A 16,304-nucleotide genomic window follows, 5' to 3' on the forward strand; every position below is an offset into this window, starting at 1 on the left:
TCAGAATCCAACTATACATTTAAAAAAGTGTATTTTACAGTATGTAAATTATACCTCAAAAATATTTGGTTGGATTTATATTACTTTACACACACACACACATATACATATATCATTTTAATTTTTAAAAACTCTGGTAAATTTGTATCTTATTAAATGAGAAACATTATTGGCTTTTGACTGTCAATAAAATAAGGGCATCAGGGAAAGGACTGATATACACAGATAATTTTAAACTCTTATAGACAGCCAATGGTTTACATCTCCTTTTTCCACAGTTATTTTTTTGGTTTTTTGTGCAGTTGTGCAACAGAGCAGTAGAACAAACTTGGGTCTCTTCTGCTTTTTCCCCATGGACACTGTGATGGAGGTGCTCATGAGTAATAAAATGCTCCAAGCAGCAGACACAGCTCAAGGGGAGAAAGGAGCCTCCTCCAAACTGGCTGATTATCTGAATAATCAGAAGTGGGCCATTATATCCTGATGGCCTGAACTTTGCTTTTACTATCTGAAACCACATTTTCACACTACTTAGCTCTGAGCCCCCAAAGTGGGCTCAAGCTTAATTTATAAATGCAATAAAACTGAGATTTCACCAAAGTTTCTGCTCCAAAATGTCAGGAAAAGAGGTTATGGAAAGCCTTAACAAACATATTCAAATGAACCAGAAACCATGGTGAAGTAGAAGGAGGAGGGTGGAGACTGGAACAGGGTTTAAGGCTTTAAATAGTTAAGAATTATAGCCTATATATCCACTCCCTTAATTCCCAGCGTCCAACTTTCTCATGTAGCTAGTCCCTACTAATACTAGGAATCAAAGGGCATGCAGTACCAGCAACGGGCTATTACAGCCCACACTTTATTGCCCATTACTACTGAGGTCATTAGTGGCAAGAGTGATTGTAGCATTCTTAACCTATTGATCACTGTAACTACTATCATTTAATCCTGTGTTGAATGTCTGGAAAGCGGCTAAAGGCACACAAGAGAGAGTGTTTTAGCATTGAGAAATATGGCCGAAGCTTAGAAATTACACTTTGATTCATAAAATCTAGCCAGTGGTTTAAATCAATAGTATTTAAAACAGTCATGTGAGTTTTTAACTACAGCAGTCTAATATTTATGAGCCCCTCTTTGAGAGTATTCAGTGAAAAGGAACCCCCACCACCACCACAATCCCATGCCATCTACTTCACCTTCCTTGGGATAAAAAATATTCATTTCAGATGTTTTGTGTAGCTACAGGGCTCATGCCTTCCCTGCGAGTTCAAGCTAATTCTTGATTTCTTTCTCATAAGACAATTTCAATATAAGGGAAAAAAGAATTACATCCCCGATACTGTAACTACCTTAACTGTTTGAGTATATAGAAATGAGTATGTTTTATGAGTTAACAATGAATCATAGAAGGCAATTTATGAAGAAGTAGAATGATTCTGTCTAGCTGCCTTCGGGGATCAGAAATTCAAATTAAACTTCTGGCAGACATTTAAAGAATGCTAGCATACAAAACTGAATTTAAAAAACACACAGTTAACACTCTTTAGCTGAGTTTCAAAAGGAAATCATGAATTAAAAAAATACACCTCATGATACACTGTTGACTGATACCAACTGGGTGTGGCTGATCCCAGGTGCACAGAAACCTGTGGGAACGGCAGAAATACAGCTGTGCTTGGGCCATCCAAAGGGTGCTAGTTTGGGCCTGCTGCTGCCTAATACCAGCAATGGGAGCGTCCTGAGCACTAAGGACTGCTGTTAAAAGCCCATGCACTGCTGTGTCAGTTCTTCCTGATGTAGTTTTGTTTTCCTCCAAAATGACGCTACCATCATCTGAAAGCTTTAGAACTATTTAAATGGTATGTGTTATTATTTTCTTTTATCCCTAGTGGGGAAAAGATAAGAAATGGGAGGGGGAAATGTGAAAAGTAAACAAACAAATAAAAACACTCACAGAAACAATACTTCCTTCTAATCTACAGACAATTGAAGGAATTGGGTGGGAGGCTAGATGGCTCAATATAAATAGTGAAAATAACATGTTCTCATTTTTTTTTTCTAGTTTGGTTTATACTCAAGTTAACTACAACTAAATACTGCTCGGTATAAATATACACAGATTTTGCACATCATCACCTCTCACATAACACAACTAAGAGAACACAATTTCACCATTACTTTATTTCCATTAAATTTATTTTCAAAAAACTTATTTGAAAACTATTCTTAACCTTTGATCATTCACTCCCTATATGTCCCAGTAAACTCACTTCCCTTCTGGACTTCAGGCTGTGTTTGGGTGATAACTAATCAGGTTAGGCAGTGTCACCTAGTTAATCGCATAAGAAGAGCAAAACAAATTAAATTAGAAGGATCCAGAGTGTCAAAACAAAACCAAACAAAGAAAATGGCTCTACTAAGAAAAAAAAAAGGAAAAGAAATAGAACTGTGCCAGATTTTATATGATCATACAGAAGTACTAAGGGAAAATTAAACATCATTAGCACTGACCTTCCGAAAAAAATAGCAGTTTTAAGAATTAATAAGCCAATGAATATAACAGATATATCAGGAAACATAAAAGTTAGGAAGCTTCTATCTCTCTATTCTCCACGGTATTAACAAAATAAAAAATTTTAAAAACCAACCAGGTACCATGCAAAGTAGCTGTATCATAGAGGTAAGGAAAAACATGTCTGACATAATATTTCAGTCTTAAAAAAAAAAGCATGCTATTCATGCGGAAAGTATAATTCTGTTTCATTATGGAATTCTGCTTTTTGTATAACTCTTTTAGACTTAGCTATTTTGCCACATTACTGTACAAAGCATTAAGGCAGGTAATGGTTATTATATTAATGCAAAATCATCTAAGTAGTCAGTCATTAGCATAACTGTTCTTTCAGTAACAATACAACCACCTATTAAAATCTGAGAAAAAAAAGACCTCTTTAAAACCCAATTAGCATTTCATTTTTTATCATTTTGTTTATTACATTCTATCAAGAAAGGCTATCTTTCTTTCAAGAAGAATTGTAAGGCCAAGACTTGCCTGCCAATCAGGAGTTATTTCAGGTTATCAACCCTAATAAGCAATCTCCAGCAATGCTGTCTGAGTTCTTTCTCTTTTGTCTTTAAATTTCAAAAAGTGGTATAAATTCATATTTGTTTACGGTAGAAGGAGCGGAACCTCAACTCCCTCCTCTAACATTTCCTAGGCAGACAAGGTTACTCCACTAACTGCCGGCATAATTGTTTTAGCTCTAATAAATACCAGCTTCATTTGCATAAAAATGTAAAGTTTACATAAATTAAACTGCTTCTCCCATTAACAACTGTTAAGTACAGGAAACAATGGAAGCTACACATAAAAATAATCACTCAATAAGCACTGATCTTTTCAACCTAGCAACTAATTATTATTATTAAAATCAAGAAAAATGCCTCCTCTTTCCTTAACCTTTCTCCTGTAGGTGGAATGGAGAACAATTTAGTGCACATGAATCAAATGTGCCATGACATTTTTATTAACAACAACAACAAATAGTTTTTAAATCCAACAAATAGAGAACCATTCCAACAAAGTAATTCCAAAAAGATCCTACCCACAGATCTTTAGCTCTTGAAATGAAAAGGAAAAGGCCTTGGCTAAATAAGTTCTCTTAAATTGAGGTAGTATTAAAAATTAATGAAAGTCAGCAACTGTTATCAATCAGCAACTGTTATTTGAGATATATGCACAATTAAAATAAGGAAAGATAACTTACAGCTTTAGATCAACTGTTAACTGCTACATGAAGAAAACTGTTTACCTTTTGTCCAAAAATATTTTTTTCTAAAAATTAAATTTATAGTTCTGCTTTCTTTAAGCTTTTACTAGCATAAAAAGTGACATAGGGAGCTTAAGTGCAAATATGTATTTTTCTCCATGCTACTGGGGGAAGGGAAGTTATAAATGAATTTAAACATGCAGCCAGCCAAAATTAAATCATTCTAAAGTTTTATAAGGCCTTACTTATGGTGTAACTTTAAAAAAATTACAACTTAAGTTTCTCAACTTGGTGCAGTTTCTCAAGCCCATTTCCAACACCTTCACCTTATATATCAGTTAAGCTAAGGGGTGCAAATGAGATTCTAATGAGAAAACATCAGTTGCTTCTTTGACAATTTCACCATTCATTGATTTATTTCTAACGAAGATAAAGCTCAACCAAAAGCTCCCTACGTGTGAAAGGTCAAAATATGTTTTAAAAAAATGCCTAGTAAAATCAAGGCAAATGGGAAACCTGTGAAGACCCGCCTCATGAAGTGGTGTGACAATTAGAATAATTGAACAAAAAGCTATCTTCAGAAAAAAGTAAAAGAAATTAAGCTGCCACAACTATAACAGGTTAGATGAAAAAAATCAAAATTTAATGTATTCTCCCCAGTGTCATCTTGTTTTGTCAAGACATCAAATAGAATTGGGAAGTACAAAATAACAAGCCCTTGAGAAATCACAGAAGCCGACCTTTTTGATGTTGTTGATTTACCTTGTTCTCAGTTATTTGAACAATGATGTTTCAGATTTAAGGGCAAGATAAAGCTTAAAAACTAAAACATGATATCAACACATTCTAAAAAGCTCACCCTAACATTTAGCCTGCATCTTCATTGATTAGTTGCTTTTAATAGGATTTGGAAAAGGAGCATAATGCATGTATTCATTTTTCTCATTCTAAATGAATTTTTCTTCAAACAACTGCCAGGTTTGAGAGGGACTCAGAGAAGGTTATTCCCATCATGTAGAAGTAGAGGCACAGTTTAACTCTTCCCAGGAAATTCAAGTCCCCACAATCTGCAAAGGATTGCGTAGCTAAGAGGTACCTGTGTTTCTTCTTTTTTTTTTTAATGAAAGAAAAAATCTGATGGCAGAATGTTATTTTTAGGGCCTTGGGGAGGGGGGTATACAGTTCGAAATGACTAAATAAGTATTCAGTATTGGCTTTCCAAAAAACAAATCTTTAACTATACGATATATTTAGCCTATTGGAGTTATGATTATCCCCAAATTTAGCCGTGAGGTATACATAAAGCTAAATTCCTTTGCCCCAAGAGATCCACAGCTCAACAACATAACTATTAGTCTGATGCGAAATATTATGTACAAAGATGTATACAATCAAGCTCTCACAAGATAGTCTTCTCAATTGTTCTAAGTAGACAGCTTCTAAAAAAGCATCTATAGAAACCAAAATATGCAGTTAAAAACATTTATTTAAAAGGCACTAAAAATAACCCAGATTTTGAAAGTCCTAGAATTTATAAAACCTAAACAGTTAATAAGGATAAATGATTATAACTCCTTGTTATAGAATGCATATTTTCACGTGTAATACAGTGGGACACAATGTATATGTATATTTACCCTTCTCTGGTCAACTGTTGTTGCACTATTCCTCGACACTAAATAGCGATGGACTTGAAGTGGATTCTAAATGGCCACTGTATTTGCTCAGTTACTAAGAGCATGCTTTTATGATTCTCTTTAGTGATGTTCATCCACAACTGAACCACATAATAAAATTAATTTCAACTTTTCTTTTTTGACAATTTAAATTTCACTCAAATTTTAGGATAAGCTGAGAAGCTAGCCACAACATTTTCTCCCAATTGTCCCAGAAACATAGTAATTCAAACAACATTTTGCCACATTAGCCAAGACAAATCTGGAATTTTATTGCTTTTAATTAATCTGGATTTTAATTCCACTGTATCTAACAGTCGTGTGGAGGCTGGCAGAAAAGTTGTAGAACTGGTCAGTGTCATAAAAGAGTTTATCTTTCAAGTGACAGCTCCTGTTCACTACTGCAAGGCAGCAATGGTAAAGGTTTTGTTTTTAAGGTACATTTAACTGCAAACAAAAAAAAATTTCAAACTAACCATTCCTATCATAAGCTTTCTGATGATTTATGGTTTACCAACGGAGCAAGGTTACGCAACACTGCATGCCTTTAGATGCATTATTTCAGCTAGTTGAGATTTAATTAAGATCACAGCCTCTAAAATCCAGGTCAAATGAAAATTCAGAGAAGACAATACACTATATATCCTCATACAGAATGTTTCCATTCCATCCCTGGAAAAATATGAGTTAATCCATGTTTCTATGGCTGCAGACAAAAGTTCACCAATTTTGTTTTCCTTTGACACTTAAGTTGTTTTCTATTATCCGTCATGAGATCATTCCCTTTTGGGAAGGGAAGAAAAAAATCGAGAGAGTGAAACATGTTGCAGAAGTACACTTGACATTATTATCTGACATTATCATAGCTTACTTATGATGTCATCACATTTTCACAGAATCAAGCCATGTTTAAAAGTTTCATTTAATGAAATATGTTCATTAAAAAATATACAACTGGGAAGTGTACCTTCTTTCAATTATTCAGATTAAATAAATGATATGTTTCTCATTTCCTTAACTGATGAACTTTTTGTTAGAAAAGCTGCAAATCTGAGCAGGAGAAAAGTTTTTTAAGGCAAACAAGCAAATATAAAATCCATTACTTTCATTCGATAAGTGGTTCTTAAGAGTTTAAAAAAATTCTTAATAGATTTTCTTTCCTTACAAATATTAACTCATGTTATTTTGTTCTGAGGAAAAAAATGATGACTGTGTAGTCCTTTACCTAGTTAAATGTATTTTTATTTGCAGCATTTTAATATTCGGTTGCCTATCTCATGCCTAAGAAATGACAGGTGCTTGCAGTCTCCCTCTTGACAGGCCACTACACAAATAACTGTCTTGCCTGAAAGGGCTAATGCAGTACTAATGAACAATAAATCAACTTTGATTATCAAGTGTCAGCCCAATCCGTTTTCAGTTCAGCTCTATCACATCCTAGAGTAAGTCAGCCAGTGTCTCTGGGAAGGCAGTCTGTATTTTGGTTTCATTTTTACACAGTTTTCAGTGAAATGTGTCAGGCAGCTACAAAGAAGCACATAAAATACATATAGGCTTTTTTTTTTTCAATGTATACAAAGGGTATCAATTAGGAGACTATGTGTCTTCCTCTGGTTTGCTTAGTGATGAGTCTTCACATTCAAGAAAGCTTTGTATTCTTTTCACGACAATAGCAGTGACAAATCAAATCCTAAACTAGAATCTTAATGTGAGAATGCTGGAGTCTGACACTGACACGCTGCTACCTTGAACACTTTATCACACAGACCACCTTTGATTGTATGGAGAATCCACTGCAAACAAATAAAGCTGAGCAGGTCTGCTTTTGAAATAAATACGTCACTTGCTTTAAACTTTTAAAAAATTGGCTTAACACTGACTTCCTAATGATAAAATACATGTAACTCATTTTTTTCTTAAGCAGATTAGTCACTGATAGTATGATTCATATTTCCTGTTATCAGGCTTAATTTCCCCCCTAAATGTGTCACTTTCAGAATGTTGGAATCTATGGAAATCAGGTGATTTGCATTCTTAAATTGGCTTGATTAGAACACTTGGTCTGTTTGAATGAGAACAAAAAATTATTAGATATTTTAGTTATAACCAGGAGGCCTTGAAAGAGTTAATCTCAAAGAGGAAGAGCCTATATGTACTTTGCTCTAAAACTTTACCACCCACTTCCTAAAGGTCCTCTCCTCCTCATCTACACACTTTGGAATAAAGGAAAAAAAGTCCCGTTTCCACTGACCGTCTTTCTCTCCCGCAGTTCTGACAGTTGAGTTAGCTATGCAGGTTCACATGGGAGCACCCCATGGCAATTCCTCAGTCGGCAGCACTTCCAAACCCAAGTCCTGCTCACTACTTAATTAAACAGTACGGTAACAGAACCTAGGCTGAGGACCCTCAAGCTGCCCAAGTGCTTCACCTCCTCTGGGCCGGCCGGCCGGTATGGCATGGGGCTGGTCTCCCTCTCCCTCCCTCTTTGCAGTGTGTGAACTCCTTGGATTTGAACAGCCAAGCTGAAAATAGCCGAGACAGATATAGCAACAAACTATCAGAAGCAAAGAAACATCCCCACGGGTTACACTGAGACTGAAGGCTCCTGTATCTTTCACACGCTCTAGAAGTGACATAAATCACGCCCCAGATACATCGTCCCCCGAATGGAGTGATGGCGAGGGATTTACCAAAGTGGCCGCGAGAAGGCCCACGCCGGAGCAGCAGCAAATGAATCGCAAACGAAAAAAAGAAACAGATATAGAGAGAAGCACACAAGCAGGACTTCCTCCAACTCTCAACTGTACCCCACCCATGAACATTTAAAAAAGAGAGAGAAAGAGCAAGAGAGCTGGAGAGCAAGGGAGTAAATCTCTCTCCAGGACCCGCAGGCCTGGTGCTCCCGCTTTCCACTCCTTCACTCCCCTCCAGGGCGCAACTCCTAGACAACTTGGTAAACAGTGACGGTGGGGATGAGGAGGATTTAAAGACTCAACTTAGGCACCCTGGACGTTCCTGCTTTCCCCAGCGAGGCCCCAGGAAGCTGGCACCGCGGAGCCCGGGGAGAGGAGAGCGAAACGGCAAAGAGCAATCGGAGGGGGACCAACCTGACACTCTCCATGTAGCCGCCTGGCGCGCGGAGCCGGGCTGGGGCGCGCGCGGCCGGGCTGGGGTCCGGCGGGCTCGGCGTGCGGCGGGCGGCGGGCGGGCGGACTGCACGCGCGCAGGGCGCTCCGGCTCGGCTCGGGGCTGGCGAGACGCGCCGCGCCGCGCCCACCCGCCCCGCCCTGCTCCACCAATCACAACCCGCCTCTAAACACCCCGCGCCGCGCCCCACACAATGGGCTCCGCGGCCCGCGCCCCGAGCCGCGCGCCCCGGCCCCCTCCGCGCCCGCCGCGGCAGGTGAAATCACGCGCCTGCGAAAGCCTGCTTTTGTCTGGAAAGCAACTCCACTTAATTGCTGTTAACCCTTTGACCCGCCTCTGGCTGACGTCTGGGCGGCCGTCGCCGGCACCGCGCGCGCATCTCCACGGCCAGGGCCGCCGGAGTGGGGCCCCGCGCGGGCCGCGTGTCTGTTTCGTCCAGGACGCGGACAAAGAGTTGCCCTGACCTTTAGGAGCCTCCCGGGAGGCCGGGCCCTCCGCGGCCGAGTGCAACGCTAGCCACCGCTCCAGGCCGCTGTGCAGGCGGGAAGGGATGCGGGCCTCCGAGGAAGCGCTGGGAAGCGCTTTCCTCGAAAACGGCCTTCGCGGTAGAACTTTCGCTTCACGTCGATGGTTTCCCGAGCCTTCGCAGCCCGCCTCCCCTTTCCTTCCCAGAGTCGGGCTCGCCAAACTGTGCTGGTTTGCGCAGGAGAAAACTTAACCCGACCCGGGACTGAAATAAATAACAACCAAACGTGCCTCATCTCCGAACCCAGCTACTTCCCCTCTAGAACGACAGCTGCGAAAGAAAGCCTCTGCCACACGTTTGCTAAGAAATAATTCTTTAGATTATTTATACAACAGCAGCCACAACACAAGCTCTTCTCAATAAGCACATCAAGATGACATTTCCTCTTACAAATAGTTGCTTCTCTTTAATCTATCAAAAGCTGAGAATTGTTTTTTTTAATAAAGTCATTAATATGATAAACTTTGTTATCCCAACCGGTGCAATTTAAAGGTCCGGTTAATCGATTTCAGCAGCTTCCGAAATCATCACTGAATTTACCAGTTTCTAACTTAAGAGAAAAACTTTCTGGCCTATATATACATACATAAATGACAAAAGAGCCTAACATTTTAATTATTTTTCCCTATACATTCGAGGAAAATGGGTAGTGACATCAGTGCTTATGAATTTTTCCCTCAATTAAAAATCTAACCTATTAATGTATTTACTTGAAAGTATTTTTTTGATTTCATGTGTATTAAAGCTATTAAATGTAGGATTATATGAACCAGAAAGCATATTGATAATAGTTCCAATCAAGCAAAGGCCTGAGTTTCAACAGGGTCACCAGGGAACAGAGTCCCTCATTCATCTGGCTGAAAAAGGGACAAAAGCACCAATTGACACCCATGTATGACCAGATATTAGATGGGCAATGTGAAGACTGCTCTCTACTTTAAAGTGTTTTTGTATCAGATCACAAATTAATTAAGGGTATTTTTTTTTCAGGTCACAAAAGTGTGACCCCACCCTCTCATGAATATTCAGTAGAGAACCAAGGCCTGTCTTTTTTGGGGGGAACTGGACCTCTTCAATCTGCTAGATTGTCCAGTCCCCAGAAACAGTGAAGTCTTGACTGTTAAAGAAACAAGGCACTCTTTCCGGAGATGGCAGAGCCCCAAAGTAGGAAATAAAAATATAGGAAGTTCTCTCCAACCAATGCACAGCAAGAAAGTGGAATCGGTCATTTTAAAAAACACAAGTGATATTTTTCAAAGTATTAAAATTAGAGGTTTAACCTCTGTAAAAAAAATGTGCATTTTAAATAAACAATTTATTTTTATTTTTAAAGGATTAAGCTCTTCATGAGGCATCCATAAAAATCACGCATGCCTTAACATGCAGGACTGCCTCCGATGCAGGTCAGTGTTTCTCAGTTAATAGTCTCCAGGAGCATCAAAACAAACAATAAACAAACAAGCAAACAAAAACATTACAGACGCTTACGACCCAGCTGTGCAGACAAGCCTTCCACAAAATAATTACAGTGATGCAATGCAAGTGGTTACTCAAGGACTAAATTGCATGGCAGTGGCTTTAAGCACCATGGGAGCAGGGAAGATCACCAGGAGCTTGAAGAGGGTGGGAAGGCCCCTTGGGGAGGTGCTGTTTACAGGACTGATGGTTTGGATAATGGGAGAGGTGACAATATAGAGAGGGAAATGGCTTAGCATGCAAGCTCAGAAGCCACCTGGATTCCAGTCCACCCTCTCTCCAAACAGACATGTGACATTGTGACTCAGAGACTACTTGTGGGTAAAGAAATGGACCAGTTGTGATGAACCTGAAAATCAGCATAGACCTGGCCATGTTGGTAAATTCTATCGACTCTCAGGATTCTCTCATAGGGTCCCTTGTATTTGCTCTGTGTGTAGGATTCAATGTTTGTGAAAGGGGAACCTACCTCGGTTGGATACAATGTAAAACAGTAAAACCTACAATGACTTAAAAGACGTAATTAATGCCATTTTTTTCATCACCTTGAATGCAGGTCATTTTGAAAAGGTGGAGGAGGAAAAAGAAGAGGAGAAGAATTACTTAGATTGGATTGTGGGGGCATTAGTAGGGGTTACTCAGTACAGGGTCTCAAGGACTTGCCGTAACTTGAATAGGAACTGCAATCCCATTTCATAAAGGAAGAAACTGAGAAAGGTGAGGTTTTTTTCACCCCTACAAATCAAATACACCTAGCATCACAGGCTCACATGAAGAAGCAGATATTGTATAGTTAAAACAAAAAGAGAGGACAACATAAAAAGAATGCCTGGGGTGGGGGAATGGAAGCCTCATGTTTAAGGAAGAGTAAAAGGAAATGCTAAATCTCATACTTAAAAATATTTTTGATGCCCACATCCTAACACCCACAACAGACACAGTCTTGTTCAAACACCACATATTAAGAAACCTGTCAGTTGCTAAATGAGTCCATTGTGGAGCTGGCTGTGCACTTAAGAACAGATTACTATGATCCCACACCCAACTCTAACCACCAAATAACACACCTGGGACTAGAGTCATGGATTCTTTCTGGTTCTGCTGAGCCTTAGCTTGAACACAGAGGAAAGTGAAAGGTTTTGCTGCCCATTCCCAACTGTGAATAGAGATAACATGTACTAGAAGAAGAGGCAGAAGGAACATCTCAACATCTCATCAGGACATTATTCCACATGCTGATGAATGGCAGGACACTGAGGATGTGGACATAGCTACAGGCCTTGCCCCACATGCTTCTCAGCCCTAGCTGAGGACCTGCTTGGCCAGAGCTGCTTGGAAATAACAAGAGAAGGGACACAAAGATGGGCACAAAAATGAACTGCTTGATGGGAGGTCAACATGTAATTCAGGTTCACTGTCTTCTTCCAAACAACCCTTGTATTAACACTTGTTTCCTTTCCCTTTCCCAATTAATTTAGTAGAGTACCCAGGACATATTCTGAAGTGACAGCTTAAAGAGATTCAACCCACTGATTCTTTCACTAGAGAGAAATAGCTGAAGCCATGGGAGTACAAGATTTCAGCCCAGCCATGTGTTTGATGGCTTGCTCAGGGAGGCTCACCTCCAAAGTATTGGAATATTCCTCCAAAGACCACCAACAGGGCAGCCAATTAAAGTTACTAAATTGCAAAGCAGTGCTCCATTCCTGAGATTTGGGCATTTGTCTCCAAGGAGCCATCATTTCGTCTTGATTTAAGCAATGCTTTTACTTAAAAATATAAATTAATACATCATCCATCTATAGGGAGCTACAGCAGTTAGCTCCACATCCATACTGTTTATGTGACTGTTATGTTTATGTTGACAATGAAGCTAATTATGTTGTTTTCTTCCCGCATCTGCTACTTTGGCCAAGAGAAAAGATTGAGAGTTCTCTCCATTTCACAGGAGTTTAAAATTCTCTTTTTGACATGCTCCAAATTGCTGTTCACATCTTCATTTAATGTAACATTTTAAATGCCAGTGTCTTTGGTTAATTTATATATAAACAGCATGACATGTCAACATTGAGGTAACTTATGAATGATGGGTACATGAGCTGTGGAAAACATTTCTCAAAAAAAACCCATCATGCTAAATGTAAAGACATTCATAAAACATCACAGGTAAACAAAATCACTCATGGAAAAGAAAAATGGCAACATCCTTTCTTAACTCTCTATCTAACTGACAGTAATAAATTACTGCCTCATTTATGATAAAACTATAATCCCCATTTTAACATGATGTGAAATTTATTAGTGGACTGCCTCTGCCACGAGGTTAGAGCACATTACACTGACTTGCGTGAAGTTCTCAAAAGGTACGCGCTTTGGGGCAGAAGAGCATTCCCCAAGGGGCTTTATCGTTAGTTATCAGGGGAAAAGTCACCACCACCAAGTATGACTTGTAATTTCCCCTCCCAAGAGTGACAGCATTTACAACACACCCACATGCCAACCCTCAATTTTAAGCATAATCAGAACTGGGCATTGAAAGGGAAAAAAATAGGGCTCTTGGGGAATGAAATTCTATTTTAATTTTTTTACATTTAATTATGCAGCAATCACTGAATATCAGATAAAGGCAACCCAGCACCTTTATTTAGTGCAGTCTGCCTTTTGGGAGACCTGTGCTGTGCAGCAGCCCAGTGAGGAAGTGGAAGGAGCGTGTCCCATCCTGCCCTTGGAACAAAGCTCACAGATCTTCCTCCCATACATCGCCACCCTCCTCTGACCCTGGGTTGACACACCCTCGTGTCAAAACCTTCTTTACGCCTGCCCTCTGCTGGTAAGCCTGCCAAGATTAGGAAATTTCGACTACCTCAACTTATTCGGAAGGCAACTTTTAAAAGCCAGAGAAAGGACATGTAGTGAACTATTAACTGGAATATATAAATTAAGACACTGAAACAAAGCAGGGGGAGGGGCAGCCCTGGTGAAATATGGCACTTTTAATGTAAAAAAGCACATTCGTCTATTCTATTGCCTCCTCGCTCACAGCTCAAGAGTGCCAAACTATATTTTAGCCTGCCTTGGAGTAAAACCTGTATTACTTCAGGGCATCTTGCCTTCTTTTGCTCATTCTCTGGGGAGAGTGTATCAGTGCATTTTCAATAAAACACCTTCTTAGCTGTAATGGGCCACTGTTCCCATTTCAGTGGTCCCTAAGGCTTCATGATACAGTATATTTAGCTGACTTGTGTTCAAGTTTTCTTCTGGCACTCATAAGATCCATAAGAAGGAGAAAAGGGAAGGAAAAAGCAAAAGAAGAGGACTTGCCTATCCTTTGTTTAAGTGAGAAATCAGTTAACTTTGAGGCGGCTTAGCTGGCATGACTTCCCTAGAACAATGGCATGTGCTCCCAGCCCCTCTCACAATACTGGGAACGGCCATGTGGCACATACGAGCCAGACTCGAGGCTAAAGAAGAGCTCTGGGCATTAGGGGGTGAATTTCCACAGCAGTGTGCTGGGGTTTAACCACGCAGCTCCTGTCAGTGTGAATGGGAAGCACGAGGCCCATACAAATCCCTGCATACCATTTCAAAAATATATCTCCAAGACGGGAAAATGAAGCTTAGCACTTGCAACCTCAAAAGCATTCAGGAAGTAGCACTCTTGACAGCGCTTTAGATGCCGAGTAAATGCTCTTATAAAGAACACCCAATCCAGCCAACAATAATTCTTACACCAGGGAAGCCCACACAGGGCTGCGGAATCCCCTCCAAAGATAATTGCCTTCCGCACTACGTGGCATGGAAACCACTACATGAAAAACATTTTCTGGGACCTCCACCTCTCAAAGGCTCACTTTTCTTAACAGTTACCAGTTACACACACACACACACACGCACGCACACACACACACGCATGCACATGCATGCGTGCTACCTTTAAGGACAATTAGATAAAGCTCAATGATGTGTCTTCTTTCTAGAAAAAAGCTAGGAGACCAGCTCTTGGTGTAGAGGAAGTGGAAAACTGTGAAGACAGGATATGTCTCAGAATTCACAAACAGAATCCTAGGCCCATAGCAGGTGAGCAATCTTGGAGTCACACTCCTCACCTTGTGAAGTCTCAGGCACCTTCTACATAGTCCTGGATGCTAGGACTCATTCATCAGGCCAGAAAGAGACAGGAAGACCTGTTTTACTCCAAAATGGCCTCAAGTACTTGTTTTAACCCTGACATGATACAGGTGCAAGTCCTTTGTCATAACTAATAGTGTGATTGTGAGTGGATCACCTCAACACTCTGGCATACACATCTCATCTAAATAAAGACAAATATGGGTGAGATACAAGGTATGGTGTCTTTAATAACAATAACAACTACAACTATCATCACTGACTGCTTCCACTGTACTAGGTACATGCTGACACTAGCAAAGGACTCATCTCCAGGTATCTTCTGTTTACAATTAAGTTCCTATACAGAACTACCAGAAATATAGTTAAAAAGCAGGCTTTTCGAGCTTGGGAATCACTATCAAGTCAACAGTAAATCAGAAAACAAAAACAAAAAATGTTTTGTGGGAATCACTGGAAAGTCTTTACTGCGGTTCTTTCTAGGTCACAAACACCGAGAGACACCAGCAACTTGGAGTCCACAGAGAAAGTCACACACTTTAAGACCTGCGTGCCTTTGAATGAGCTCTCAGAGTGTAAGTACTGGACTTCCACACCTATTTATGTGCTTTGTGCTTGTAATTTTTCCCTCTTCCTTAATTATCTTGCTTTGTCTCTGTAAAACATGCCGGCTCCCACCAACACAATCTGTGAGTACCTGGTCTGACACATCCCTCCTCCCAGGCCATCTGCCTGCTTCTGTCTGATACTGGAAAGGAGAGGTGAACCAGGACAGTTTTTTGTATCAGGTTGCTGGCTAGAAGTAGGGTGAGTGGCTTTTCCATCTCAGGTTGAAGCTAAGATGTAGGTTAGATTATAAGAGAAATTTGGAACTAAGATACTAGATACTATATATTTGGAACTAAGATACACTGAGATACTAGGGTCCTCTTTTGAAGTCCAGTGATATCTTGATGTCTCGAGAAAATTCCAACAGAAAAGTATGTAGTCTGCAGGTCAATTATTTATTTTTTATTATTTCAAATGGCATTTTATCCTTCACAAGTAAAAGCAGCAGATGAAGCAGGACGCTTTCAGATCATACAGAACTTCTCTCTTTTCAAACAAATAAGGCATTGTGTTTGAACAATAGGAGGAATGTCTAATTGATCTTAATTAAATTCAGTGATGTCCTATTTTTCAGATGGGTCAGGACACATCTATGTAATGTCACAATCCAGCAGGCCAGACTTTGAAATTAGGGAACTCTGTGGTTAACTGTTCTCTGACACCCTTTCTTCTCCATCCACCTTTCCACTGCACTGCTAGCTGGTTCTACCCTCCAACCTCACTCTCTCACTTGTACTCTTCTCTCTACACTATGCTAATCCTGACCTCTTCTTGCCTGGCTTGGTCCTCACAGTATAACCCCAGCAACAGCAATAACGCTGCCTTGGCTAGCCTTCTCAAGTTGCAGAGCCCTACACATCCTATCTCATCACATGCACAAGGACCCATGAAACACTAATCCTACTACCTCCTGCACATGCAGATAGTCACCTAGAGCTTGGAGCACAAGGGATATAAGTTTGAAGTCACCAT

General features: G+C 40.1%; 1 protein-coding gene across 13 annotated transcripts in view; it reads right to left on the minus strand.

Annotated features, from left to right (window-relative positions):
* Foxp1 (forkhead box P1) overlaps window positions 1–16,304 on the minus strand; it is a 471,410-nt gene that overhangs the window by 95,192 nt on the left and 359,914 nt on the right. Inside the window, exon 1 of one of the 13 annotated variants that reach the window (XM_087181344.1) lies at window positions 9,058–11,830. The exons of 11 other annotated variants lie outside the window; for them this stretch is intronic. The gene's annotated coding sequence lies outside the window, so the exon portion shown is untranslated. Of the gene's footprint in view, window positions 1–8,553; window positions 8,701–9,057; window positions 11,831–16,304 lie in introns of those variants that run through there. One more of the 13 variants, XM_021266038.2, reaches the window with a different exon arrangement.

Source organism: Heterocephalus glaber, unplaced genomic scaffold (genome assembly GCF_053883595.1).
Source record: "Heterocephalus glaber isolate CG9 unplaced genomic scaffold, H.glaber_assembly_v1.0 deba00001472, whole genome shotgun sequence".
In the NCBI taxonomy this organism is placed as follows: domain Eukaryota; kingdom Metazoa; phylum Chordata; class Mammalia; order Rodentia; family Bathyergidae; genus Heterocephalus; species Heterocephalus glaber.